Source organism: Narcine bancroftii, unplaced genomic scaffold (assembly GCF_036971445.1).
Source record: "Narcine bancroftii isolate sNarBan1 unplaced genomic scaffold, sNarBan1.hap1 Scaffold_154, whole genome shotgun sequence".
NCBI lineage: Eukaryota > Metazoa > Chordata > Chondrichthyes > Torpediniformes > Narcinidae > Narcine > Narcine bancroftii.
The window spans coordinates 4,184,805-4,211,532 of NW_027211889.1; the positions used below are offsets into that span (position 1 = coordinate 4,184,805).

Sequence of the window (26,728 nt, forward strand, 5' to 3'; positions counted from 1 at the left end):
TGACCCTGTCTATCTCGATGCCAGAAAAAACAACTAAGTCACAGAGATGGCGTTCGAACCCCACCCATCTTCAAAAACCAGATTTTGGCAAGGATGTAAGCGACCAGATAAAGTTATTCTGCGAGTCAAACTGTGCCTCCTCTCCCAATAGTTTTATATTTTATGGGGACAAACAATATCACATACAAAAGGGATGAAGAAGAAATACATGGGAGAAATAGAAGAGCTGGAAACAAATTTGGAAATTGGAAAAGGAGTTCCAACAGTCTAGTTCCAAGGAATTTTTAAACAAAAAAAGCTCCAATAGGTCACATCCTTCTAGAGCTGAAAACGACCTGATGAGAGAAAGCCACATGGTCTTGTCCTGGCAACTGAGAACAGAAGAAAGGTGAAGGACAACTGATGCAATTCAAACTGGAGCAAGTTAACTCTCATATAATCCAATAGAAATTAATGACACAGATTTATACAAATTTATATCCATCAGAGCCACTCAAGAAGAAATTGAAAAGGACCTAGGCTCACTACAATCGAATAAATCACAAAGGGAAATGGTTGATCTCCTGAATTTTACAGAGAATTTTTCTTAAATAGTACATCCCTACCATCATGGATGTTATTAACTTTGCATCTAAATTTCAAACTCTGCATCGTGGGGGCTGAGTGGGGGCTGAGTTTGCTGAAGTTCAGATGTGCTGGCTTGAGGTGGTTGATGGTGAAGGTCTCTTCCTTCGCATCGATATACAGCACATATGTCGATGCGTTGTGTCTGAATACTTTCTATGGCCACCCTTTGATCAAAAATGTACTCACAGGTCCCTGAAATTTTGGGATCCAAGTATTTGGCCTGGCTGTACAGAGGAGGCTGCAGAGGGGCTCAAGTTCCCGTCTTTCCTTTTGTTTTGTCATTGAGGCCGTCAGGTCCTCTGGATTCTTGGCAGCGGCCAAAAAATTCCTGGTATCACCATCTCGGCTGCTGAGGTGTTGAGGTCTTCTTTTGGTGCAGTGCGGATCCACAGGAGGACCCAGGTTAGCTCATCTGTCCAGTTCGGCCCTTCAAGCCAAAGCCATCAAGGCTGCCTTTAGGTGCCTGTGGAACCTCTTCAGCAACCTACTGGACTCAGGGTGGTACACCCTGGTATGGTGAAGCTGGCATCACAGCAAGTTGGCCAGTGCCGCCCAGAGTCCCAACATGAACTTTGTACCTCTATCAGAAGGCATAAACTCCAGGACTCATGTGACTCCCAGGTGTTAATCAGGTCTCAGTGGTTATATTAGACAGCTGGACTGCCTCTGGGAACCTCATGGAGCAGTCAATCATGGTGAGAAGATAACTCATCCTGCGGGAGACTGTTAGTGACCCTACTATGACAATATAGATGTGACTGAACCTATATCATGCTAGCTTGAATATCTGAGGGTGCCTTGACGTGTGTCTCGCTTTGGACGTCTGGCTGAGTGTGTAGGTCTTGGCCCAATGACAACTTGTTTTTGGAGGCTGTGCAAGACAAATTTACTGGCCACCATTTTGACAGTTCTGATGGCTGGGTGCCCCCGATTGTGCACCTCATCGAAAGCCTGTCATTTCCACGCTGCCGGCACGATGGGGCAGAGTTTGCCAGTGGAGAAGTCGCAGAGCAGCATCTACTTACCAGGGTCAATGGCGACAGCCTCCAGCCTGAGCCAGGAAACTGCTGTCCCGTATGACACGAGCTCAGTGTCTTGCGGCTGTGCCCTGCTTAGGACTGCAGAGTCTATTCCCTGGGACAGACTCGATCGCGGGGTGGGACAGTGCGTCGGCCACAATGTTGGTTTTATCTACGACGTGTTGAATGTCTGTAATGAACTCAGACTCATATGAGAGGTTTCGCTGCTGCTTGGCCGACCATGGGTCCAACACTTTATGGAAGGCAAAGGTTAATGGCTTCTGGTTCATGAAGACCCTAAATTGTCTACCTTCCAAAAAATACCTGATGTGTCTGACTGCCAGGTACAGCAGAAATTGCTCTCGGTCAAAGGCACTGTATTTGAGTTTGGGTGGCCAGAGGTGCCTGCTAAAGAAGGTCATGGGCAGCCATTGCCCTTCGATGAATTGCTCCAGTGCGCCCCCTACTGCTGTACTGGAAGCATCTACTGAGAGAATGGTTGGCACCTCCGGCCTGGCGTGTACCAGAAGGGTGGTGTGGGCCTGTGCATCCTTGGCCCTCTGAACACCTCCAAAGCCTCATTGTCCCAGCTAATCTCTTTTTGTTTCTCCGCCATAAGTGCAAAAAGTGGGTGCATGATGTGGGCTGCTGTCGGTATGAATCGGTGATAAAAGTTAATCATACCAGTGAATTCTTGCAGTCCCTTTACTGTGGTGGGGGGGAGTTTGGGGAATCACCAAACAGCCTCTACCTTTTCAAGCAGGGATTTAGCTCCATGCCTATTGATTCGACCCTCCAGGAAGTCAAACATTTCCAGCCTGAACTGGCACTTAGTAAGGTTTATCGTAAGTCCAATTTCCTGCAGAGGTAAAATTCTACTGTGGTTGTCCTGTTGGGGCAGGGATAGTAACCACATGGCCTCCACCCTCCTGCCTGCTTTGGTACCATGTGCAGGGGGAGGCACATGGGCAGCTGTTCCAGCAAAATCTGCTCAAAGAGCAGACAAGTCCTGTGTCCCTCAGCAAGGGCGAGCATTTGGTTCAGGAGGGTGGATGGGACTCTGTCCGTGGGAACCCAAAGATGGGGGTTAATCGCTCCTTGAGGGTATTGTATTTACCTTGCTCTGGAGGATGCTGCAGGGGGTCGAAGACCCCTGCTGCCATGTCCTACTCGAACGAGCTCACCACATAGTAGTCACATATGTCCTTGGCGGTGATCTGGTAGAATTGGGCCTCGGTCTGTTCGAACCACACATGTGGCTGTGACGCCCAGAACATTGACAGCTTCAACTAAACTGCTTGAAGAGCCACCTGGTCCATCATCTGGCGGTTGCACCTGCCGGGGTCACCAATGAAGGATGCACGATACCCCGAAATGTGGAAAGAATGACACACACCCAAGAAGTCAAAGTTGAAGACACATTTGTTGCACCGGCAGCTCTGCATATATTCTCTCCCGCTGCTGACGACAGGACTTACGAGACGGCAGCGTCGGCCTTAGATTGGTGGGTGTTCCCTCCATTGCTCATTGCTTCCCGCCATGTGGGTTTTCACCTGGGACAAAGTTTGTTTGTCCCCGCGGAATCTGCACAGTCACCACGTTCGTCAGCCATCTTGTGTACTGGATGGCGTCCTGGTTAGCAGATGGCAACACCCATATATTTTGTAAGAATATGGAGCCCATATTTACAAAGGGTGGGAGTGAATATTTAAATGAAGCTCTGACATTCCCTTTCTCTATAAGGCCTCAGTTTATGAAAAGGAATGTTAAAGTAATCGGCATTCCTCCTGGGAGTCCTTTGTCTTCATTTTTATTTTTCTTTTGGCAAGGGGATGGAGGGGAGATGGGGGTAGTGTATGAGGGGATTTTTTATTCTTTCTTTTAACTATGTATTTGATTTGAATTATTATTAATTGTGTGAATTCTTTGTGGTGTTTAATTTCTGAATAATATATATTTTTAAATGATCGGTCTTCTATCTACGGGACCAGGAGTGGCCGAGAGAAACACTGGGGACGCCCTCTGCCCAGCCCCACCCCAAATATTAATGTGATCTACCAGGATCGTTGACAAAATCATCGAAGACCCCTTCACCCGGCCAACAGCATCATCCAGCTATTCCCGTCGGGAAAGAGATCCAGGAACATCAGAGCCGGTACCACCATGCATGGAGAACGTGGAATGATTGATGAGCTGCTCATACAAATACTCCTCGACTCTGCTATTTATTCAACAATATTGAGTTATTTTTCTGGACGTGCTGCACGTGTATCATTTGTCTGTTGGTGCGAGGGCTTGGTTGTGTGTTTGCATGTGTTTACCCCAAGAATGCTGTTTCATCAGGTAGTACTTGTGCTATCCAATGGTAATAAATTTGACCTTGGTCTTTGGAGCGGGTGCAGAGGAGATATCCTGGATCGGTGAATGTATCTCATGAAGCAAAGTTGACTGAGTTAGAGCTTTTCTCTTCCCCCCTCCCCCACCCAGCAAAGTTGACTTTATTCACAAATTATTTCCAAAGAGGAAGACCGTTCCAAGTCTTTTCACCTCCTCGTGTTGCATCCACATATTCCTTTCACTGCACATTGCTGCAAACAACTCTGATTAGCTTCATTGCCACCACTTTGATACCATGTAGTTATTGCCCCCTTCTGCTATTGGAGGGGTTCCCCTTGGCCTCAGCCCCTCAGTGCCTGGTAATGGGAGGATTATGTTCCATCTCGTGTTGGCTGTGTCAGCCTCCGTGCATCCATCAGCATGTACTCCTGCAGCCTGGAATGTGCCAATTGGCCACGGTCCCTCCCCGACATGTCCGCGTGCTCAAAGACCAAAAGGTTTAACATCGAATATGAGATGCACAGTACAAGCCCTTCGGCCCTCGATGTTGTGCCGACCGATGTATTCCTACCAAAATAAAAATAACTAACCCCTTCCTCCCTCATAACCCTCCATTCATCTTTCATCCACATGACTCAGAGCCTCTTAAATGCCCCTAGGTTTCAGCCTTCACCACCACCCCAGTTCTAGGACTCGTCCCATGTCCCTGACCTGGTACACAGACACTGCACCCCCTCCCCTTGTCACCCTCCTGCTTCCCCCACCCTGAGCCAGTGGTGAAGATGGTTTCTGTCCCAACAGGTATTGGTGACCTCAGCCAGGGAGCAGATCTGGGAGACAAACCCCAACTGCACCGAATTCGGGTTCCCGCAGATCAAAGAACGTCCGTCGGCCAAGGTGAGTGACCCGATGGTGAACTGAAACTCCAGGGGTGGTCTCTGTCCTCCTGGTCCATTTCCAATACTGTCCCCTGTCACCCACCAGGCCCATCCCCAAAGCCCCCATTCCCCAAAATGTCTCTCCTCCCACCAGACCGATCCTCTCACTAGATCACCCATGATGGGGAATGGGCCTTTGGGGCAGGCCCAGCGGAGTGATGGGGCTTCAGGATGAGACCAGTAGGGAGGTGGGGGCTTTGGGGACCAGCTGGTGGGGACAATGGCTTTGGGGATGGACCTGGTGGGGATCAGGGGCTTTGGGGAGGGACCAATGGGGAATAGGATATGTGGGAGGACATGGTGGGCAAAAGGATTAGTGACAGAATGAGTGGGAATGGTATTGGGGATGGTCTCGGCGGGAGATGGGATTTTGTATGGACCCAGCGGGGATGCGATTGGGAATGGATCAGGTGAGGGACGGTATTGGGTTTTGGGGTCCTTTGGGCTCATACCACCCCCTCCAGCCATGTGTCTCCCGGAACTGGGGGTCTCTGTGCTGCTCCCTGTCTCTGGGGATGCGATTGGGAATGGATCAGGTGAGGGACGGTATTGGGGTTGGACCCGGTGGGGGACGGGATTTGAGACAGATCTGGCAGGGGACAGAATAGGGGATGGACCCGGCGGGGATGATGTTGAGGATGGACCCATTCAACTCACATTGCATTGTCAATCTCATGGCTTGTGGGAAGAAGTTATTTCCCTGCCTGGCAGCCTGATTTTGTTCCTCCATATCTACTTCCTGATGGTAGTGGGTCAAAGATGCCATGTTCTGGATGTCTGCGAGTCTATTTACAGGCCCCATCCCTGCAGACAATCAGAAGGTCCTTGCCTCGAAGTCCCATCCATGTGGCCTCTCCCTCAGCAATCCCTCGTCGGAACACAACTACCCCCTCCTACCTACCTCTGCCAGCCCTTACTATTCTCATCACAGTTCCAGGCACCTGTTATGTCATCTCTTGATGACCTGCGCCAGCTCTAATTTGGACCCTGGCCTCACCTAAACCAGTGGAATAACCAGTGCCTTCTCCCATCGAAAGCCCAAGGGAATCTGCACCCTCAGCAGCGTCCTGCTGGCACACCATTGAATGCCCTCCATCCCCCTTCCATGGACTCCCTGCTGTTATCAAGCTCCTGTATGGACCCCACCCTGGCGAAACTATCCACATTTTCACTAATCCTTCTGCACCTCCAGGGAGTCTGGGTTGTGTTGGAGGACTGGTGGAGAATATCAGGAGACAGGGAGCAGTGTAGAAACCTCCAGCTCTGTGAGATGGGGAACAGTGCAGAGACCCCCAGCTCCCAGAGACAGGGAGCAGCACAGAGACCCCCAGTTCCGGGAGACACATGGCTGGAGGGGGTGGTATGAGCCCAAAGGACCCCAAAACCCAGCAGCAATAGACATTCACCAAGGCAAGCAGTTATTTAAACATAAGTTGTTTTTAATTATTTTTAAACATGAAAACAGAATCAAACTTTAACTTATCTATATTAACTTAACTAACCTTAATCCCCTTCTAAGTCTAAGCCCATGTGTGTGTGTGTGTGTGTGTGTGTGTGTGTGTGTGTGTGTGTGTGTGTGTGTGTGTGTGTGTGTGTGTGTGTGTGTATATGATGTGTGTATAAATTTTAGAAAAGTTATTTGGTTCACAGTTCAATCTCACTTCTCATTCTTCCAAGTTCAATGGTTGTAGGCAATTCTGATACTGTGCACGGAATTGAACATGTATAAAGTTAACAAGGCTTTGCCACTCAGGAAAGTTCCGTAGGGTTTGCAGAGAGAGATTTGTTGGATCAGACACATAACCAGTTCACATGGTGGGAATCACTAACATAACAAGGTGATACTGTGTAAATTACTCACACAACATGTTTACACAATTGGACACACGAACATATTGTTTAGAATATGGGTTTCACTAAGGAAACAAGGTCAAATTTTGGGACACACATGATAAGGTCACACTGTGTAAACGACTCACGAAACAAGTTTACACTGAGGAACTCACTAACATGAAGTTTACAATGTGGGATTCACAAAGTGAACAAAATTGTACTGTGCAACTCTATCACATGACAAGTTTACACTGTGGAACTGACTCACATAACACGGTTACACTGTGGAATTCACTCACATAACAAGGTTATACTGTGGAACTCATTCACCTAAATAGGTTACACTGAGGAACTCACTAACAACATTTTCAATTTCAAATTTAGCGAAATTACAAGGTATCACTGTGAAACTCAGACACATAACAAGTTTACACGGTGGGAATCTGAAACATAACAATGTCACACAGTCAAACTTACTCCATACCTATGTTACAGTCTGAGGCTCACTAACTAGACAGGTTGACACTGTGGAATTCACTTCCATAACAACGTCACACTTTCAAAATCTCTCATATAACAAGGTCAAATGGTGGGACTCACTCACACTGTGGAACACACTCACCTAAAAAAGTTGCACTGAGGAATTCACTAACATAACATTTTTAAAATCGAATTTAGCAAAATTATAAGGTTACACTGTGAAACTGACTAACAAAATGTTTACACGGTGGGAATCTCACACATAACAACGTCAAACTGTCAAACTCACTAACATACCAATTTTACACTCTGAGATTCACTAACTAGAGAGGTTGACATTGTGGAATTCACTTCCTGAACAACATCACACTTTTAAACTCACTCACATAACACGGTTACACTGTGGAACTCACGAACAAAACATTTTCAATATCGAACACCAGTGATATAACAAGGTCAGAATGTGGGACTCACTCACATAACAAGGTTAGACGGCAGGTAAAAATCACATCACATGCTCATTCTGTGGAACTCATTCACATTGTGGAATCCCCCTCAATAAGAAAGTTAAACTGTGGAAATCTCTCACATAATAAGTTTACAATGTGGAACTCATGACCTCAGCAATGTCACACTGTGGAACTGATTCACATAACAAGGTCAAACTGTGGGACTCACTCACGTAACATTTACAATGTGGGATTTAGCGAAATTACAAGGTAACACTGTGAAACTCACCCACATAGCAAGTTGACACAGTGGGAATCTCACATATAACAATGTCACACTGTCAAACTCACTCCATACCAATGTTACACTCTGAGGCTCACTAACTAGACAGGTTGTCATTGTGGAATTCACTTCCATAACAACGTCACATTTTCAAACACTCACATACAACAAGGTCAAGTGGTGGGACTCACTCACACTGTGGAACACACTCACCTAAAAAAGTTGCACTGATGAACTCACTAACATAATATTTTCAATATCGAATTTAGCAAAATTACAAGGTTACACTGTGAAACTCAGACACATATCAAGTTTACATGGTGGGAATTACTCACGTAACAAGGTCACACGTTGTAAATTACTCACACAACAACTTTACACTGTGGGACACACAAACATATGGTTTAGAATAGGGGTTTCACTAAGTAAACAAAATTATACTGTGCAACTCTCGCACATGACAAGTTTACACTGTGGAACTGACTCACATAACACGGTTACATTGTGGAACTCACTCAGCTAAAAAAGTTGCACTGAGGAACTCACATAACTTTTTCAACATTGTATGGAGCAAAATTACAAGGTTACACTGTGAAACTCAGACACATAGCAAGTTGACACGGTCGGAATCTCACACATAAAAATGTCACACTGTCAAACTCATTCTATACAAATGTTACACTCTGAGGCTCACTAACTAGACAGGTTGACACTGAGGAATTCACTTCCATAACAATGTCACACTTTCAAACTCTCTCATATAACAAGGTCAAATGGTGGGACTCACTCACACTGTGGAACTCACTCACCTAAATAGGTTACACTGAGGAACTCACTAACATCACATTTTCAATGGTTCCATAACAACGTCACAATTTCAAACTCTCTCATATAACACAATAGACAATAGGAGCTGGAGTAGGCCATTTGTCCTGTCGGGCCAGCACCGCCATTTTAGATCATGGCTGATCATTACCATCAGTACCCCTTTCCAGCCTTATCCCCATAACCCTTAACTCCGTTACCCACAAGAGTCTTATCTAACTCTCCTTTGAACATAGTCAGTGAATCCGCCTCTACCACCCTCTGTGGCAGAGCATTCCACAGATTCACACTTCTCTGGGTAAAAAAATGCTTTCTCATCTCCGTCCTAAAGGGCCTACCCTGTATTCTTAAACTATGCCCTCTAGTCCTCGTCTCCCCCATCATTGGGAACAAGTAATCAGACTTCACCTTGTCTATCCCCCTGATGATTTTGTATACCTCAATCATGTCCCCCCTCATCCTTCTAAACTCCAATGGATACAAGTCCAGTTTTTCTAGCCTTGCTGCATATGACAACCCTGCCATCTCTGGAACTAACCTTGTAAATCTGCGCTGCACACCCTCTATAGCTAGTATGTCCTTGCTCAAGTTTGGAGACCAGAACTGGACGCAATACTCCAGGTGGGGTCTCACCAGGGCCCTGTATAATTGCAGAAGGGCGTCTCTGTTCCTATACTCCAATCCCCTCTTTATGAAAGCCAACATTCCATTTGCCTTCTTCACAGCTTTCTGAACCTGCATGACACTGAGGAATTCACTTCAGTGACCGGTGAACAAGTACACCCAGATCCATTTGCACTTCCCCACTCCCTAGCTTGTTTCCATTTAAATAATACTCAGCTTTCCTATTACTTCCCCCAAAATGAATAACCTCACATTTGTTCACATTGAAATTTATCTTCCATTTAGCCGCCCACTCCTCCAGCCTGTCCAAGTCCCTCTACATTTTCCTTACATCCTCCTCACACCCCACACCGCCACCCAGTTTAGTGTCATCTGCAAATTTGCTCATGTTATTTATAATCCCCTCATCCAAATCATTAACATAAATTACAAACAACTGAGGACCCAACACCGATCCCTGAGGCACTCCACTCGTCACATCCTGCCATTCTGAAAAAGACCCATTTACTCCAACCCTTTGTTTCCTATCTCTTATCCAATTTCCTATACCATGCTCCCTGATCTTGCCCACTAGACTCCCGTGCGGTACCTTATCAAAGGCCTTCTGGAAGTCAAAATACACCACATCCACTGGCTCTCCCGAGTCCACCCTCTTTGTCACATCCTCAAAAAATTCCAGAAGGTTAGTCAAGCATGACTTACCCTTAAGGAATCCATGCTGACTAGCCCTTATACTATTATTACTGACTAAGTGTTCTGCTATTTCTCCTTTTATGATGGACTCCAATATCTTCCCCACCACTGATGTCAGGCTAACCGGTCTATAATTTCCCGTTTTCTCCCTCCATCCTTTCTTAAAAAGCGACACCACATCAGCCACTCTCCAATCCTCAGGGACCTTTGGAAAATGTTGACCAGTGCCTCCACAATTTCCATAGTCAAATGGTGGGACTCACTCACACTGTGGAACACACTCACCTAAAAAAGTTGCACTGAGGAACTCACAAACATAACATTTTTAAAATCGAATTTAGCAAAATTACAGGGTTACACTGTGAAACTCAGGCACATAACAAGTTTACATGGTGGGAATCAATCACATGACAAGGTCACACTATGTAAATTACTCACACACGTTTACACTGTGGGACACACTAACATATAGTTTAGAATATGGGTTTCACTAAGTAAACAAAATTATACTGTGCAACTCTCTCACTTGACAAGTTTACACTGTGGGACTCACTCACCTAAAAAGGGTACACTGAGGAACTCACTAACATCACATTTTCAATATCGAATTGAGCAAAATTACAAGGTTACACTGTGAAACTCAGACACATAACAAGTTTACATGGTGGGACTCTCACATAACAAGGTCACACTGTGTAAATTACTCAAACAACAAGTTTACACTGTGGGACACACTAACATATAGTTTAGAATAAGGGTTTCACTAAGTAAACAAAATTATACTGTGCATTTCTCTCACATGACGTTTACAGTGTGGAACTGACTCACATAACACGGTTACACTGTGGAATTCACTCACATAACAAGGTTATTCTGTGGAACTCATTCACCTAAATAGGTTACACTGAAGAACTCACTAACATAACATTTTCAACATCAAATTTAGCGAAATTACAAGGTATCACTGTGAAACTCACTTACATAACAAGTTTACATGGTGGGAATCACACACATAACAATGTCACACAGTCAAACTCACTCTATACCAATGTTACACTCTGAGGCTCGCTAACTAGACAGGTTAACACTGTGGAATTCACTTCCATAACAACGTCACACTTTCAAACTCTCTCATATAACAAGGTCAAATGGTGGGACTCACTCACACTGTGGAACACACTCTCCTAAAAAATTTGCACTGAGGAACTCACTAACATAACATTTTTAAAATCGAATTTAGCAAAATTACAAGGTTACACTGTGAAACTCAGACACATAACAAGTTTACATGGTGGGAATCACTCACATAAGGTCACACTGTGTAAATTACTCACACAACAAGTTTGTACTGTGGGACACACTAATATATAGTTTTGAATATGGGTTTCACTAAGTAAACAGAAGTATACCGTGGAACTCGCTCACGTGACGTTTACACTGTGGAACTCATTCACATAACATGGTTAAACTGTGGAACTCACTCACCTAAAAAGGCTACACTGAGGAACTCAGTAACATAACTTTTTCAATATCGAATTTAGCGAAATTACAAGGTTACACTGTGAAACTCAGACACTTAACAAGTTTACATGGTGGGAATCACTCACATAACAATGTCACACAGTCAAACTCACTCTATACTGTGAGAGATGAGGAAACTTAACATCAAAATATGAAAGATGGGGAAACTAGTGCAGACATGTGGAGTGATGGATTAAACCAGTATGAACAGGCTAAGCATGGAAATTAGAATGCCGGAAGCAGAGTCAGCCTATGTAAGATAAGAATCTTCTAGTCTTTTGGACAGGATCAGTGAGCCCACCGTATGAATAAGATAAGGAAAGGTAAGGAATAATAGAATGTAGGAAGTTGAGATAGTCTGGATGAGATAAGGGTCTCCTAGCCCTAGACAGAAGTACCAAGTTCTACATATATAATTCGTAAGCCATACACAGATTTATCAAGTATTGCATATTAAATTAGTAAACCTTAGACAGGATTAGCGAACTCTGCATAGAAGGGACTGTAGCTCTGAGAGTCGGAAAGGTGTTAATGGGGATAAGGGCAAGGTTGTGAATAAGGACAATGAGGATAATGACATGAGAAGACACTGACAGGATAACCCCTGGTCCTCCAAGTTCACAGAAACTGCACGTAGGCAGGAAGGATTGCCTATGCCAAACCCATCCTGGAGGCAGAAGAATGTAAGGGGGTGGGTATTCTGATACTGAAATTCACTGTATAAAAGTTGGGTGAGCCCCAGTGTATGTGTGTATTCCCAGGGTAAGGGGAAGCACCCAACTTTGCATTGTTGTTATAATAAATGTTCTTTGTTCTCAATTTTTGTCTCGAGCAATTTCTGTTAAGGTACTTCTTTTTCTAACAAATGGGGGTTTGTCCGGGATCACACTCCCTCCACTGACAGAGTGCCCGACGACGGGGGTAGGTGCACCCCAGCTGATTCAGCTGGACTCACGGACGACGGGTGGCTAGTCAGTGGAAGAAGTGGGTGATATCCGAGAAGAGCCATTGAGAACAAACGACGGGAGAACGTTAAGGAAGCGCGATAAGTATAGCTACTGGATCTGGTAAGAGAAATTTTTATACCTGTCAGTATGGGAGGTATGGGCAGTAAGAAAGAGAATCCTAGTGAAGGATTGGATGATCAGATAACCAAACAGAGTCCGTTAGGTGTAATGTTATCTGACTGGGGTTCGGGGAGAACCCGGGGAAAAGACAAACTTATCATGATTAAGTACTGTTGTCTGGAATGGATTAAAGGCCCTATTAAAGGGTGCTCGCTATATTGGCCGAGGCTCAGATACGAGGATGACTGGATGTGTCAGGAACTTAACATCTGGCTGTATAAGAATCAAAGGCGGAATATGCCGCCTGCTGGCTCAGGGGATCGGTTGATCAACTGGTCCTGAGCGAAAAGAGAAGTGAGGACAAGAGGGATGAGGAACCCCTTGTACCTGAGACGCAAGGATGGGATGTGTTACATTCCTTTCCTCCACCCTATGCCCCTCCTTTACCAGTTCCTATCTATCCCCCCCTCCTGTGCTCTACCCTTCCGCACCTTCCCCTCCTCCCCCGCAACTAACAAAAGGAGAAGAGAATAGGGGTGGCTTGTTAACCCGTTCGCAAAGTATTAGATTGCCTATGAGAGACAGAGGCAAGGTTAGTTTTGAGCAGAGTGAGAACCTACTGGAAGAAAGGGCAGGATACTGTGAGTCAGTTTCTGAAGAGCAGGATTTCAGAAATAATAAGCTATAAGTTAGCTGGATGAGACCCCTGCAGGAGGTTCCCGTGGGAGGGGGTCTTGGTTTTGTAAATGTGCCCTTGACCAGTACGGAGGTGTGTAATTTTAACAGGGAAATGATTTCCCTGATAGAGGATCCCCAGGGATGCGCTGAACAATTAGATCAATTGTTAGGACCGAATATATATACATGGGATGAATTAACGGCTATATTTAGGACTCTGTTTACCCTGGATGAGTGTGGAATGATTCGCCAGGCAGGGATTAGAGTCTGGGATCGGGATCACCAAGGGGGACCTGGAGAAGCTAAATTCCCCTTGGCTAGACCTAATTGGGATAAAAATACCAATGATGGTCGGGTATTAATGGAAGAGTATAGGGCTAATCCGATTAAAGGAATCAGGGAATCTGTTCCAAACGGACAGAACTTTAAAAAGGCATTCGAAATTCCTCAGGGACCCGACGAGACCCCCTCGGCATTTTTGAATAGATTGCGTGCGGCTATACAGCAATATGAGGGTCTGGATATAGAATCCCCAGCAGGGGAACAATTAGAATTAACGAATTTCGTTACAAATTCAGCCCCAGACATAAGGAGGAAATTACAGAAAACTGAGAATTAGCATGAGCAGGGAATAACCCAGCTTCTACAAATTGCGCAAAAAGCCTTTATACAGAGATCTGAGGATAAGCAGAAGGAAAAGGCTAAGATTTTAATGCAGGCATTTAAGGGAGCTGTGGAGGGACAGCAAGGAAAAGGTAGGGACTTTGTGCCAGCTCCTGGGCATTGGGAGGAGAGCCAGGGGTGGGGAAATAGGGTCCAGAGTAGAGGAAGGAGTAGAGGAGGATTCCGGGGACGCCAACCATTCCCGGGACCCCGGGGAGACCCAACTAGGAAGTGGGAAGTGGGAACAATGGTCTGCTACTATTGTAACAAGGAGGGACACTTCAAGAGAGAGTGCCCCATGCGAGCCAGGGAGACGCGATCGTATGCCCTGATGGAAACAGACTATGAATAGGAAAGTCACGGTTCTCAGTCAATACACGGGGCTGCACGGAGTACCATTGGTAAATTTAAACATAGGACCCCACAGTGATAGGATGATATTCTTAGTATATTCCAGGGCAGCCCGGTCTAGTATATTACACCTGTTAGAAATTAAAGTACCTTTAAAGAAATTGCTCGAGACAAAAATTGAGAACAAAGAACATTTATTACTACAACAATGCAAAGTTGGGTGCTTCCCCTTACCCTGGGAATACACACACACACTGGGGCTCACCCAACTTTTATACAGTCAATTTCAGTATCAGAGTGCCCTCCCCCCTTACATTCTTCTGCCCCCTGGATGGGTTGGGCATAGGTAATCCTTCCTGCCTACGTGCAGTTTCAGTACACTTGGAGGACCAGAGGTATCCTGTCGGTGTCCCTTCATGTTATTGTCCTTATTCACACCTTCCTGATTCTCGGGGCTACAGTCTCTTGATATGCAGAGTTGACTCATTCTATCTAGGGTTGGCTAATTTCATATGTATAAATCTGTGTATGGTTAGCTAATTAGATATGTAGGACTTGGTACTTCTGTCCAGGGCTAGGAGACCCTTATCTGATCCAGACTACCTCAACTTCCTACATTCTATTGTTCCTTACCACTCCTTATCTTAGTCTTATGGTCTTGTCACAAAGACTAGAAGATTCTTATGTTAATCGTGCAGACTCTGCTTTCCTGCATCCTAACCCCCAAGCTTATCCTGTTTGTACTGGTTACAGCCATTTACTGATGAACTTTAGTTTCTTCCATGTTCATAATTTTAGATCAATTTTCCCATCTCTCACAATCCTCACTTTTCTTTTAGATCAGTAATACTGATCTTTCACCATGATCAGTGTTACTGATCTTTGGTTACTAGTGTCAGTGTGACTGATCCCCCCCACCCCCTTCCTCACTTTTCTTTTAGATCAGTAATACTGATCTTTCAAGTGTAAGGTGTAGTTTTACCCAGCTGGTCAATAACCGAAATGTAACACCTGTGTAAAGTCTTTAGGTAGGGGAGCACCATGAAGGTCAGAGTAGCGAGTCCAGCTGCTTATTAGGGTTGCGAGTATCAGGCTCCAGTTCTCAGTAAAGAGTCTAGTCCATCCCACATCAGTCCGAAGTTGCCACGTCTGAACATGGGCATGGGCAGATTCACGTTGAAACATTGAAGCAGTGTCTTTTAACCGCCCGACTTTTGTAAGCATTGTCCTGACGAAGTCTGTGAGAGACGCTGCCTTCAGCAGCGAACAAGTAGCAGTCTGTGAGAAACGCTGCCTTCAGCAGCGAACGAGTAGCAGTAGTCAGGTGGTTCCGTTGAATTGTGGCTAGTATCTGATGTCCTCTTCAGCCCCGAACCCTAGGGCCACCGATCTCCGAAGGCTGTCTGGAGCCTGATATTAAAGTGTCAAGCAGCTCACGTTGTTGGTAACTGGTGCTCCCCTTCACGGGGTGATGAAAAGAGACCAAGCTGGGGGGGGATTGTTTCTTGTGATTTAACTGTGTGTTGCAGCTTGTCTGCTAACATTAGCATGGGTATCATTGAACTTGTGGGTTGCAGCCTGTCTGTGTACATTAGCATATGTATTAACTCTCTCTCTCTGCGACATGTACAATCCTGACTACCATTCTGTCTGTCTTTGTCCCACCATGTCCTTTGTGCTATCGCTTTAAAACTCCTGTCTTTAATACCTGTGTAGGCTAAGATACAAATTAGATGTACTCCACTAAAGCTGTTCAGTTCCCCTGGTCCGTATTGGAATCCCTTGTTAACCCATATCCCACTATGACTATACATTAAATCTATGCCCTGTCTACATTCTAAAGGAGCACAATTGTAACCTCTGCTGCCCCTATTCCAGGAGGACTTAAAACATAGCGAGTACTGAAGTGACATATCCATTTAACGAACAATATTCCAAAAAAAAGAATAAACAACAATAAATGTAAAACCCATTAAAAACTGCAATAAAATACAACAATAACTGTATAAACCATTAAAATAGGAAACAACAACAATAACTGTATAAACCATTAAAATAGGAAACAACAATAAATGTAAAACCCATTAAAATACGGCAATAAAAAATACAACAATAACTGTATAAACCATTAAAATACAACAATAAATGTAACATTACGGCACTTTGTCACGGCGCAGTGTAAGTTTCAGGTTTGAAGGATGAGGAACTGCACGCCAGGTTGAGGGTTGAATCTGTGTGTCGTGATGTTGTGGTTCAGAAGCTGGTTTAATTCTTTGAATGTGGGTCCAGCCTTTCTCTCTTGTTCTTACTGCAGTGTCTGTAATTAAAAGTACACAGCAGGGACCATCCCAGGCAGGTTTTAGTTGATCCTCTTGCCATGCTTTTACATATAACCAATCACTAGATTTTCACTAGGGTAAAAATCTGGCAATTTTCTCTCCACAGAGAGCATTGGGGAGCCTGGAACCGATTGCTGATTTTGTAAAATGAAGTTGAACAGGCTTGTACACATTTTCAGACTGCTTGTGCAGTGAGTGTCATACACCATGGTCTTCTGATTCATTGGTGAGGAGGTGATCAGTAAGATGCAGCAGTGGAAGCGCTTGCTCAAAGGCTGGAGGAAAATTAGACTTAGACCTGGATTTGTCAGAATGATAAGAGTTTATCTAAAGCTGGCTTTAGATAGAAGAACATCACAGGTGCTCCTCAATTTACGATAGGGTTGCGTTCCAGCAGACCCAGCATAAGTTGAAAAAAATCTTAATTGGAGACGTACCTTGTCTAACATTGACAGCACTGTATCAGTCCTCATACTGATCCCGCTGCCCCACTCTCTAACGACAGCGCTGTATCAGTCCCCATACGGATCCCACTACCTTGCTCTCTCCCAACAGTCCCTGTAAGCTTTCCGAAAATGTGATTAACCAACGAGGAAATCAATGATGCTTGTGATGACCTTTAACACATTATATGAAAGTAAATGACAGTCATGCTATTGTGTCATCGTAAAATCATAAGTAGGGGAGCACCTGTATTACCTTTCATATTTTTCCAATGTTGATTGCACACACAATCATTTAAGTACCGGCTAGTTTCTATAATATTGCACTTAAAGTTTAGCTGCATGAATCCTGGAGCTTGTGGAGTCATTATTGAATCAAGAAATATTGGTGCCATGCCAATTTCTCTGTACCATGCCAATTTCCCAGTCCTGAAGCCGGGACGTAGTGAATAGTATCAGGTACAAGATCTGTGAGTAATTAATGCTATTATTCCTATGCGCCCAATTGTTCTGAACGATGCCACCAATGTAAATCATATTCCACCTATTGCAGTAGTCACACACCACCATAGACCAGTTCGCAGGTTTATTTCTCCATTAAGTTGAATCCAGTTGTGATTTACCTCCGTGATTATTTACAATGTAACTTCCGCACTACCGGATTTAAATATAAACCTGATGAATGGGGGAAAGTTATCGTGAATTAAATAACAGCGGCAATACAGAGAAATTGTGCTGAGGCATTAATTTCACTCTGGAGGAAAATGCATCAGAGAAATGAATGATTAAACTTATAAGAATCCCCAGAGGTATCTTTATTCTCCAGAGGTGGGTGATCTTTAAACTCACGGACCTTGACTGCTGAATGTGTAGAAGAAATGTACTAAATCTATTGATAGGGCTCCATACCTCTAACTGCAAGACAGGAGCCTGGAGCCTCAATTTCAAGTGCCACAGTGCACTTAAAGGGACATGCACACTCCCCCTTCAACTGGCTGATGCAGCCACTTTACACATCAGATCCTTTCTTTATCTTACATACACTTAAAATAAGACGTGTAGAACTCACCCTATTTGCGCAAACATTTCTCCCTGCAAATGTTATAACATCACAACTCTCAGGTACTCCCTGTGCAAAATCACATTTGAATACAATTTATTTCATAAATTGGAATTAACTGGTAGTTAAATTCGCTAATTCTACAGTATTGAAAAACGATCATTTATGACATTTAATTTTTAGCATGAATTTTAATCAATATTGGTCAGTGACTGAAGTGGGAAGTCGTGATTTATGAAATTATCTCTGGTCTCTACTCTCCCACTCCCGACGCTTCTCCCAATATTCAGGAGCTGGCACACAGTCCGTGCCTTTTTCCATGTTACTCATCTACTATTACTTTAACTGCTTGCATCAAAATGTTAGCCTTTGCTTTCTGCTTATCCTCAGATGTCTGGACAAATGCTTTTTGTGTGATCTGTAGAAGCTGGGTTATTCCCTGCTCATGCCAATTTTCTGTCTTTTGTAATTTTCTCCTAATGTCTGGGGCTGAGTTGGTAACAAAACCTGTTAGTACCAATTGTTCCCTTGCTGGGGATTCTATGTCGAGACCCCCATATTGTATATATATTTGGTCCCAAAAATTGGTCTTAACTGTTCGGCACATCCCTGGGGATCTTCTATCAGGGAGGTCAGTTCTTTCTTAAAGTTACGCACTTCAGTACTGGTCAGGGGCACATTTACGAAACCGAGACCCTCTCCCATGGGAACTTCCCGCAGTGGTCTCATCCAATTGGTTTCTGGCTTATTAGGTCTGGGTTCCTGCTCCCTGGGAAATGAATCAAAGGGTTCTGCCCTTTCTTCCTGAAGAGTCTCACGCTGTTCTGAATTAAAGTTACCTCTCTCTCCTGCCAACAGAGGTGGTAATCGAGTGCTTTGTGAGCAAGTTATCATACCACTCCTGCTCTCTTCTCTCTTCTCTAGTGGTGGGGGAGGTGGGGAAGGTGCAGAAGGGTAGGTCATAGGAGGGGAAGGAAAGATAGGAGCCGGCATAGGAGGAACATAAGGTGGAGGGAGGGAATGTAACACATCCCAACCCTGTGATTCAGGGACAAAAGGTTCCTCCTCTCTCTTATCCCTGAATTCTTTCTCATTCAAAACCAGTTGTTCAATGGGTCCCTTGAGCCAGCAGGCTGCATATTCCCTGCTCTCAACATTGTCTTTCTGGTTTTGATAGAGCCATAGGTTCAAAGCTTGACACATCCATTCATCCTCGGATCCGAATTTTGGCCAGTACACGGAGCTCCCTTTAACCGGGTATTTAACCCATTCAATACAACAATACCTGATCATTGTCAGTTTCTCTTTGCCACGGGTCTTTCCTGTGCCCCACTCAGATAACATCAACCCAAGCGGGCTGTACGTAGCTATCTGGTGTTCACATCCTGTACCAGGACTCTCCTCCTTGCTACCCATTATTCCCATGCTTATAAACAAGTAAAATACTCTTACCGAGTTCTAGTAGTACTGCTCTAGTGCGCTTCCTTCCGTCGTTTGTTCTCAATGCCTCTTCTCGGATATCACTCGCTTCTTCCACTGACCAGCCACCCGTCGCCCGTGAGTCCAGCTGAATCAGCCGGGGTGCACCTACTCTCGTCGTCGGGGTACTCTGTCAGTGGAGGGAGTGTGATCCCGGACGATCCCCCATTTGTTAGAAATTAAAGTACCTTTAAAGAAATTGCTCGAGACAAAAATTGAGAACAAAGAACATTTATTACTACAACAATGCAAAGTTGGGTGCTTTCCCTTACCCTGGGAATACACACACACACTGGGGCTCACCCAACTTTTATACAGTCAATTTCAGTATCAGAATTCCCTCCCCCTTACATTCTTCTGCCCCCTGGATGGGTTGGGCATAGGTAATCCTTCCTGCCTACGTGCAGTTTCAGTACACTTGAAGGACCAGGGGTATCCTGTCGGTGTCCCTTCATGTTATTGTCCTTATTCACACCTTCCTGATTCTCGGGGCTACAGTCTCTTGATATGCAGAGTTGACTCATTCTATCTAGGGTTGGCTAATTTCATATGTATAAATCTGTGTATGGTTAGCTAATTAGATATGTAGGACTTGGTACTTCTGTCCAGGGCTAGGAGACCCTTATCTGATCCAGACTACCTCAACTTCCTACATTCTATTGTTCCTTACCTTATGGTCTTGTCACAAAGACTAGAAGATTCTTATGTTAATCGTGCTGACTCTGCTTTCCTGCATCCTAACCCCCAAGTTCATCCTGTTTGTACTGGTTACAGCCATTTACTGATGAACTTTAGTTTCTTCCATGTTCATAATTTTAGATCAATTTTCCCATCTCTCACACACCCACCCGAGGGTGTGAGGATAGAAGGGACAATAATGATTTCAGGGGTAGGGGGAAGAGATTTCCCGGTCCTTGTATTAAGAGATGTTAGGATACAGATGGGAGAAAAGGTTATAACGGAGGATCTCTTACTAGTTCCCCAAGCTGGAGTTTGTTTGCTGGGATGTGATTTACAAGATCAATTGGCTATCGGCACCAGACCACAAGAATCAGGTATTGGGGTTCACCTATATGTATTAAGTGAGGAGGATCGGGAACTCATAAATCCTGGAGTATGGGCAGGAAGAGGCACTAGAGGAGTGTTACATATCCCTCCCCTGCGAGTTACCTTAAAAGATCCTGAGCAGATTATTAGGCAAAAGCAGTATCCCGTTCCAATGCCTGGCCGAAAGGGGCTGCAGCCAGTACCTGACCAATTGGTGAAAGATGGCATTCTAGAACATTGTATGTCACCTTTTAATACCCCAATCTTACCCATCCAAAAACCAGACGGTACCTATAGATTAGTACAGGACTTGAGGGAACTAAACAAAATTATTCTCACCCGTCTCCCTGTCGTACCTAATCCCCACAGTAAATGGTTTAGCGTAATTGACCTCAAGGATGCTTTCTGGACCTGCCCGTTAGCAGCAAAGAGCAGAGATATGTTTGCTTTTGAATGGGAGAATCCTTTTACGGGACGTAAAAATCAATACAGGTGGACCGTACTCCAGGGCTTTACGGAATCACCAAACTTATTTGGCCAGGTCCTAGAACAAATATTAGAGGAGGCTCCTCGGGAAGAGAGTTGTCAGTTAATTCAATATGTCAACGATTTATTATTTATGGGAAGGACGTATGAATCAGCTAAACTATATACCATTGCACTTTTGAATTTTCTCGAAAAGAAGGGTCTCAGGGTGAGTGAATCCAAATTACAATTCGTACAACCAGAGGTTAAATACCTGGGTCATTTGGTAAGTCAGGGAACCAGAAAGATCAGTCCAGAAAGGATACAAGGTATTCTACAGATCCCACCTCCTAAGAATGCCCAAGAACTCAGGAAATTCCTTGGTCTAGTGGGATACTGTAGAATTTGGATAGAAAATTATTCTAATCTAGTTCGATTTCTTTACGATAAACTCGCGATTCTAGGGGGTGAAGCACTAGTTTGGAAGGAAGAAGAGATTAATAATTTTAACTTGGTGAAACAGCGCCTTATTAGCGCCCCAGTGTTGGCTTTACCCAACCTTAATAAGTCTTTTGACCTTTATACTAACGCAAAAAGGGGTGGAGCAACCGGTGTTTTAACACAAGAAAAGGCAGGCAGCAGGCAGCCAGTTGCTTTTCTCTCAAAAGTTTTGGATCCTGTTTGTCGTGGTTGGCCAGAATGTGTTCAAGCTATCGCAGCCACTGCTATTTTAGTTGAAGAAGCACGAAAAATTACATTTGGTGCCCCGATGATAGTACACACTGCTCACACCGTTTGCAATATTCTGTTACAGCGTGCTGGTAGGTGGCTTACAGATTCTAGAAACTTGAAATACGAAGCGATCTTGATGGATAGGGATGATCTAACTCTGACTACAAGTAGAGAACATGATCCAGCAGCCTTTTTAGTCGCTCCAACCTCTCCCAACACAATCAATGAGTTAGAGCATATATGTTTGGAAGTGATAGACCTGCAGACTAAGATTAGAGAAGATTTGAGTGATAAGCCTTTACAGGAGGGAGAACGGTGGTTTATTGATGGCTCTTCCCGCTGTATTGATGGCACTCGCTATAGCGGATATAGTATAGTGGATGGAAATGAGGGGGTAGTTATTGAAGCCGGTCGCCTTCCCGGTCACTGGTCAGCCCAGTCATGCGAATTATATGCCCTCTGTCGAGCTCTCCAAGGTCTGGAAAATAAGGTGGGCACAATCTACACAGATTCAAAATACGCTTTTGGGGTAGTACACACCTTTGGGAGAATCTGGAAGGAACGGGGAATGATAACGGGAAAAGGACAGAAATTGATGCATGAGAACCTAATTGTCCAATCCTTGGAGGCTCTGACTTTACCTGAGGAAATAGCTGTGGTCCATGTACGGGGTCATCAAACTGGTGACAGCCTTGAAGCACAGGGCAACAGACAGGCAGATGCAGCTGCTAAACATGCAGCTGTTCCTCCCCATCCCACAGGAGCTTAAAAAGACTCCCATCCTTTCACAAGAGGAGGAGGTTTATATGAGGGATCAGGGGATGCGTCAAACAAGTGATGGGTTGTGGTGGACAGCCGAAGGACACCAAGTCCTGAATAAAGCTTTGGCACGGCAACTGTTTGACCAGCTCCATCAACAGACACACTGGGGAGCCCAGGCACTTGTCGACACTTTTGTTCGCTCCTTTCATTGTTCAGGTGTTTACACTCTAGCCAAACAGAGTACCCAGGGGTGCCCAATTTGTCAGAGGATTAATAAGGTCATGCGCCAGGTAATGCCTGGTGGTCGCGATATCGCTGTACGCCCTTTCCAACGCATACAAGTGGACTTCACAGAGTTTCCTAAGATAGGTATTTACAAGTACCTGTTGGTGATGGTAGATCATTTCACACGATGGGTTGAGGCTTTCCCGACCCCGAATGATCGTGCCAGCACCGTTATCAGAGTACTGCTGGATTCTGTAATTCCACGGTATGGGATGATCCAGACCATCGACTCGGATCGTGGTACACACTTCACTTCTCGGGTACTCCAGGGGGTTTGTAAAAGAATGGGCATTGACTGGCAGCTCCATACCCCATGGCACCCCCAGAATTCGGGCCGGGTTGAGCGAATGAATCAGACTTTGAAATACCAGCTCACTCGACTTCATGAGGAAACTGGCCTCTCCTGGATTAAATGCTTGCCCTTAGCTTTAATCAGGATTCGCACAGCTCCTCGTAAAGACCTTGCTGTCTCACCATATGAGATGATGTTTGGTCTTCCTTACATGGGATTCCACACTGATACTGCCATCCCTGAGGCTAATGACCAATATATCAATAAATATTTACAGGAACTGTCTGCTTAGGGGTTAATGTAGATTTCAAATATGGACCAGGGGCACAGAACACCTCTCAATATGATGATTTTAATGGGTTTTTGGACTCTGCAGATATTTACAACATCAGTTTTAATGGTTTAGCACAAGGTAGATGTGGGCACAAAGGCAGACAGGATAATTGTCAGGATTGTACATGTGGTAGAGAGAGAGTTGATACATATGCTAATGTTCGCAGGCAGGCTACAACTCACAGATTAAGTTACAAGAAACACCCCTCCCCAACCTGTGCTATTCTAAAGCATCCTTTGGGTTACACAGCCAGTCCAACTGTTAAATGCCACCCACCACTGTAAGGGGAGTTCCAATTATCAACGAAGTAAACAGCTCCAGAATACTAAAGGTGCTGGGCATTTAAATCGTTTGTTCAGACTCCAGGCGGCTTTGGAGATCGTCGCCGAACGGACGGCGATGGCCCTGAATGTAGGGGCTGAAGGAAGACTACAGCTACAAGCAATGATTCAACGAAACCACCTGGCTCTCTATTGCTCGTTGGGTGCTGGAGGCAGCATTTGTGCGAGAATCAGGACTGACAATGCTTACAACAGTCAGGCGGTTAAAGACACTGCTTCAGGACTTCGACAAAAATCTTCCCATGCCCATGTTCAGACTTGGCAACCTTGGACTGATGTGGGATGGACTTGACTTTTTACTGAGAACTGGAGCCTGATACTCACAGCCCTGATAGCAGCAGGACTCACTATTCTGGTCAGTGTGGTGCTCCCCTACCTAAAGGCTGGTATTCATTTCATGATTTTGCGGACCCTTATTTCTATAACTCAAGGGGTGTGTGTTTCCCAAATGGATGCTCATGACACTGCAATTCGATCCAAAACTTTTGAGAGAAAAGCAACTGGCTGCCTGCTGCCTGCCTTTTCTTGTGTTAAAACACCGGTTGCTCCACCCCTTTTTGCGTTAGTATAAAGGTCAAAAGACTTATTAAGGTTGGGTAAAGCCAACACTGGGGCGCTAATAAGGCGCTGTTTCACCAATTCGTTGGGAGAAAGACCAACTTTAGCAATAGCACATTTTATTTGACAGATCAGTGACACTGATCTGAAAGAGAAGTGAGGATTGTGAGAGATGAAGTAACTTGACATAAAAATATGAAAGATGGGGAAACTAGTGCAGACATGTGGAGTGATGGATTAAACCAGTAAGAACAGGCTAAGCATGGAAATTAGAATGCAGGAAACAGAGTCAGCCTATGTAAGATTAGAATCTTCTAGTCTTTTGGACAGGATCAGTGAGCCCACCGTATGAATAAGATAAGGGGAGGTAAGGAATAATAGAATGTAGGAAGTTGAGATAGTCTGGATGAGATAAGGGTCTCCTAGCCCTAGACAGAAGTACCAAGTTCTACATATATAATTAGTAAGCCATACACAGATTTATCAAGTTAGGCATATTAAATTAGTAAACCCTAGACAGGATTAGCGAACTCTGCAAATGAAGGGACTGTAGCTCTGAGAGTTGGAAAGGTGTGAATGGGGACAAGGGCAAGGTTGTGAATAAGGACAATGGGGATAATGACATGAGAGGACACCGACAGGATACCCCCTGGTCCTCCAAAAACTGCACGTAGGCAGGAAGGATTGCCTATGCCAAACCAATCCAGGGGGCAGAAGAATGTAAGGGGGTGGGTATTCTGATACTGAAATTCACTGTATAAAAGTTGGGTGAGCCCCAGTGTATGTGTGTATTCCCAGGGTAAGGGGAAGCACCCAACTTTGCATTGTTGTTGTAATAAATGTTCTTTGTTCTCAATTTTTGTCTCGAGCAATTTCTGTTAAGGTACTTCTATTTCTAACACTGTGTAAAAACCTAACTCCTAGTGTCTCCTCAAAACTTTCCTCCCCTTACCTTCTTCACATGACTGCTGGTATTTTCTATTATTGCCCCAGGAAAAAGGTCCATGATTGATGCCTCTCATAATCTTGTAGACCTCTATTGTCAACTCTAATCCCTTTATACTCCTAAGATAAAAACTCTGTCTGTTAACTTTCCTCATAAGGCATGTTCTCCAATCTAGGCAACATCTTGGTTCATCTTCTCTGCACCCTTTCCAAAGCTTCCACATCTTTTGTGTAATGATGCAACCAGAACTGAATATATTATTCCAAAGTGGCCTCAACAGTTTTATAGAGCTGCAACATTACCGCACATTTCTTGAACTCAATCTTCCGACCAATGAAGGCCAGTATTCCAGAAACCTTCTTAACTACTCTATCAACATGTGTGGCAATATTGAACGATCTATAATTTGGACCCCAAGGTCCATCTCATATTCCACACTGTTAAGAGTCCTGTCTTTAACCAAACACTTCACCTATATGATCAACCTACAAAAATGCATCACTTCACACTTATCTGGATTGAATTCTATCTGCCCCTTCTCTGTCCAACTCTGCATCCTGTCTATATCCTGTGGTAACCTACGGCAACCTTCGACACTATGCACAACCTTCATGTGTTGGTCTGCTTCCTTCACAGTTGGGTCAATTTTCCGGCTTCAGCGAAAGACTTCTGAAATGTGGACTCCCATGAAATTAAAATTCTGACTGGCTGCACCTTTCCATGGATTCGTCTCCTGGACCAGATGGATTACACCCTTGGTTCTGAAAGAAGCAGTAGAGATTGTGAAGGTTCTGGAAATTGTCTTTCAGGAATCAATAAATTCAGGTTTGGTCCCAGAGGACTGGAAAATTGGAAATGTCACTTCACTATTCAAGAAGGAACACAGGCAGCAGAAAGGAAATTATAGCCTGACGTCAGTGGTTGAGAAGATGTTGGATCGATTGTCAAAGATGAGGCGATGGAATACTTGGAGACACATGACAAGACAGGCCAAAGCCAGCATGGTTTCCTTATGGGAAAATCTTGCTTGATAAAGCTGTTGGAATTCTTTGATGATGTGACAAGCAGGCTAGATAGGGGAATGCAGTAACTATATAACCATTTACAGCACAGAAACAGGCCAGTTCGGCCCTACTAATCCATGCTGAACATCTTCTCCCACCCAGTCCCACTAACCTGCATTCAGCCCATAACCCTCCACACCTATCCTGTCCATATATCTATCCAACATTTCCTTGAATATTACCATCGATCTCA

The 26,728-nt window shown here is 44.5% G+C and overlaps 1 long non-coding RNA gene across 1 annotated transcript in view; it reads left to right on the top strand.

The window, feature by feature from the left end:
* LOC138750495 (uncharacterized) overlaps positions 1-26,258 on the top strand; it is a 35,006-nt gene extending 8,748 nt beyond the window's left edge. Inside the window, exons 2-3 of the long non-coding RNA XR_011349365.1 lie at positions 4,785-4,880; positions 26,108-26,258. This is a non-coding gene — a long non-coding RNA (uncharacterized lncRNA). The remainder of the gene's footprint in view (positions 1-4,784; positions 4,881-26,107) is intronic.
* The last annotated feature ends 470 nt before the right edge of the window (positions 26,259-26,728 follow it).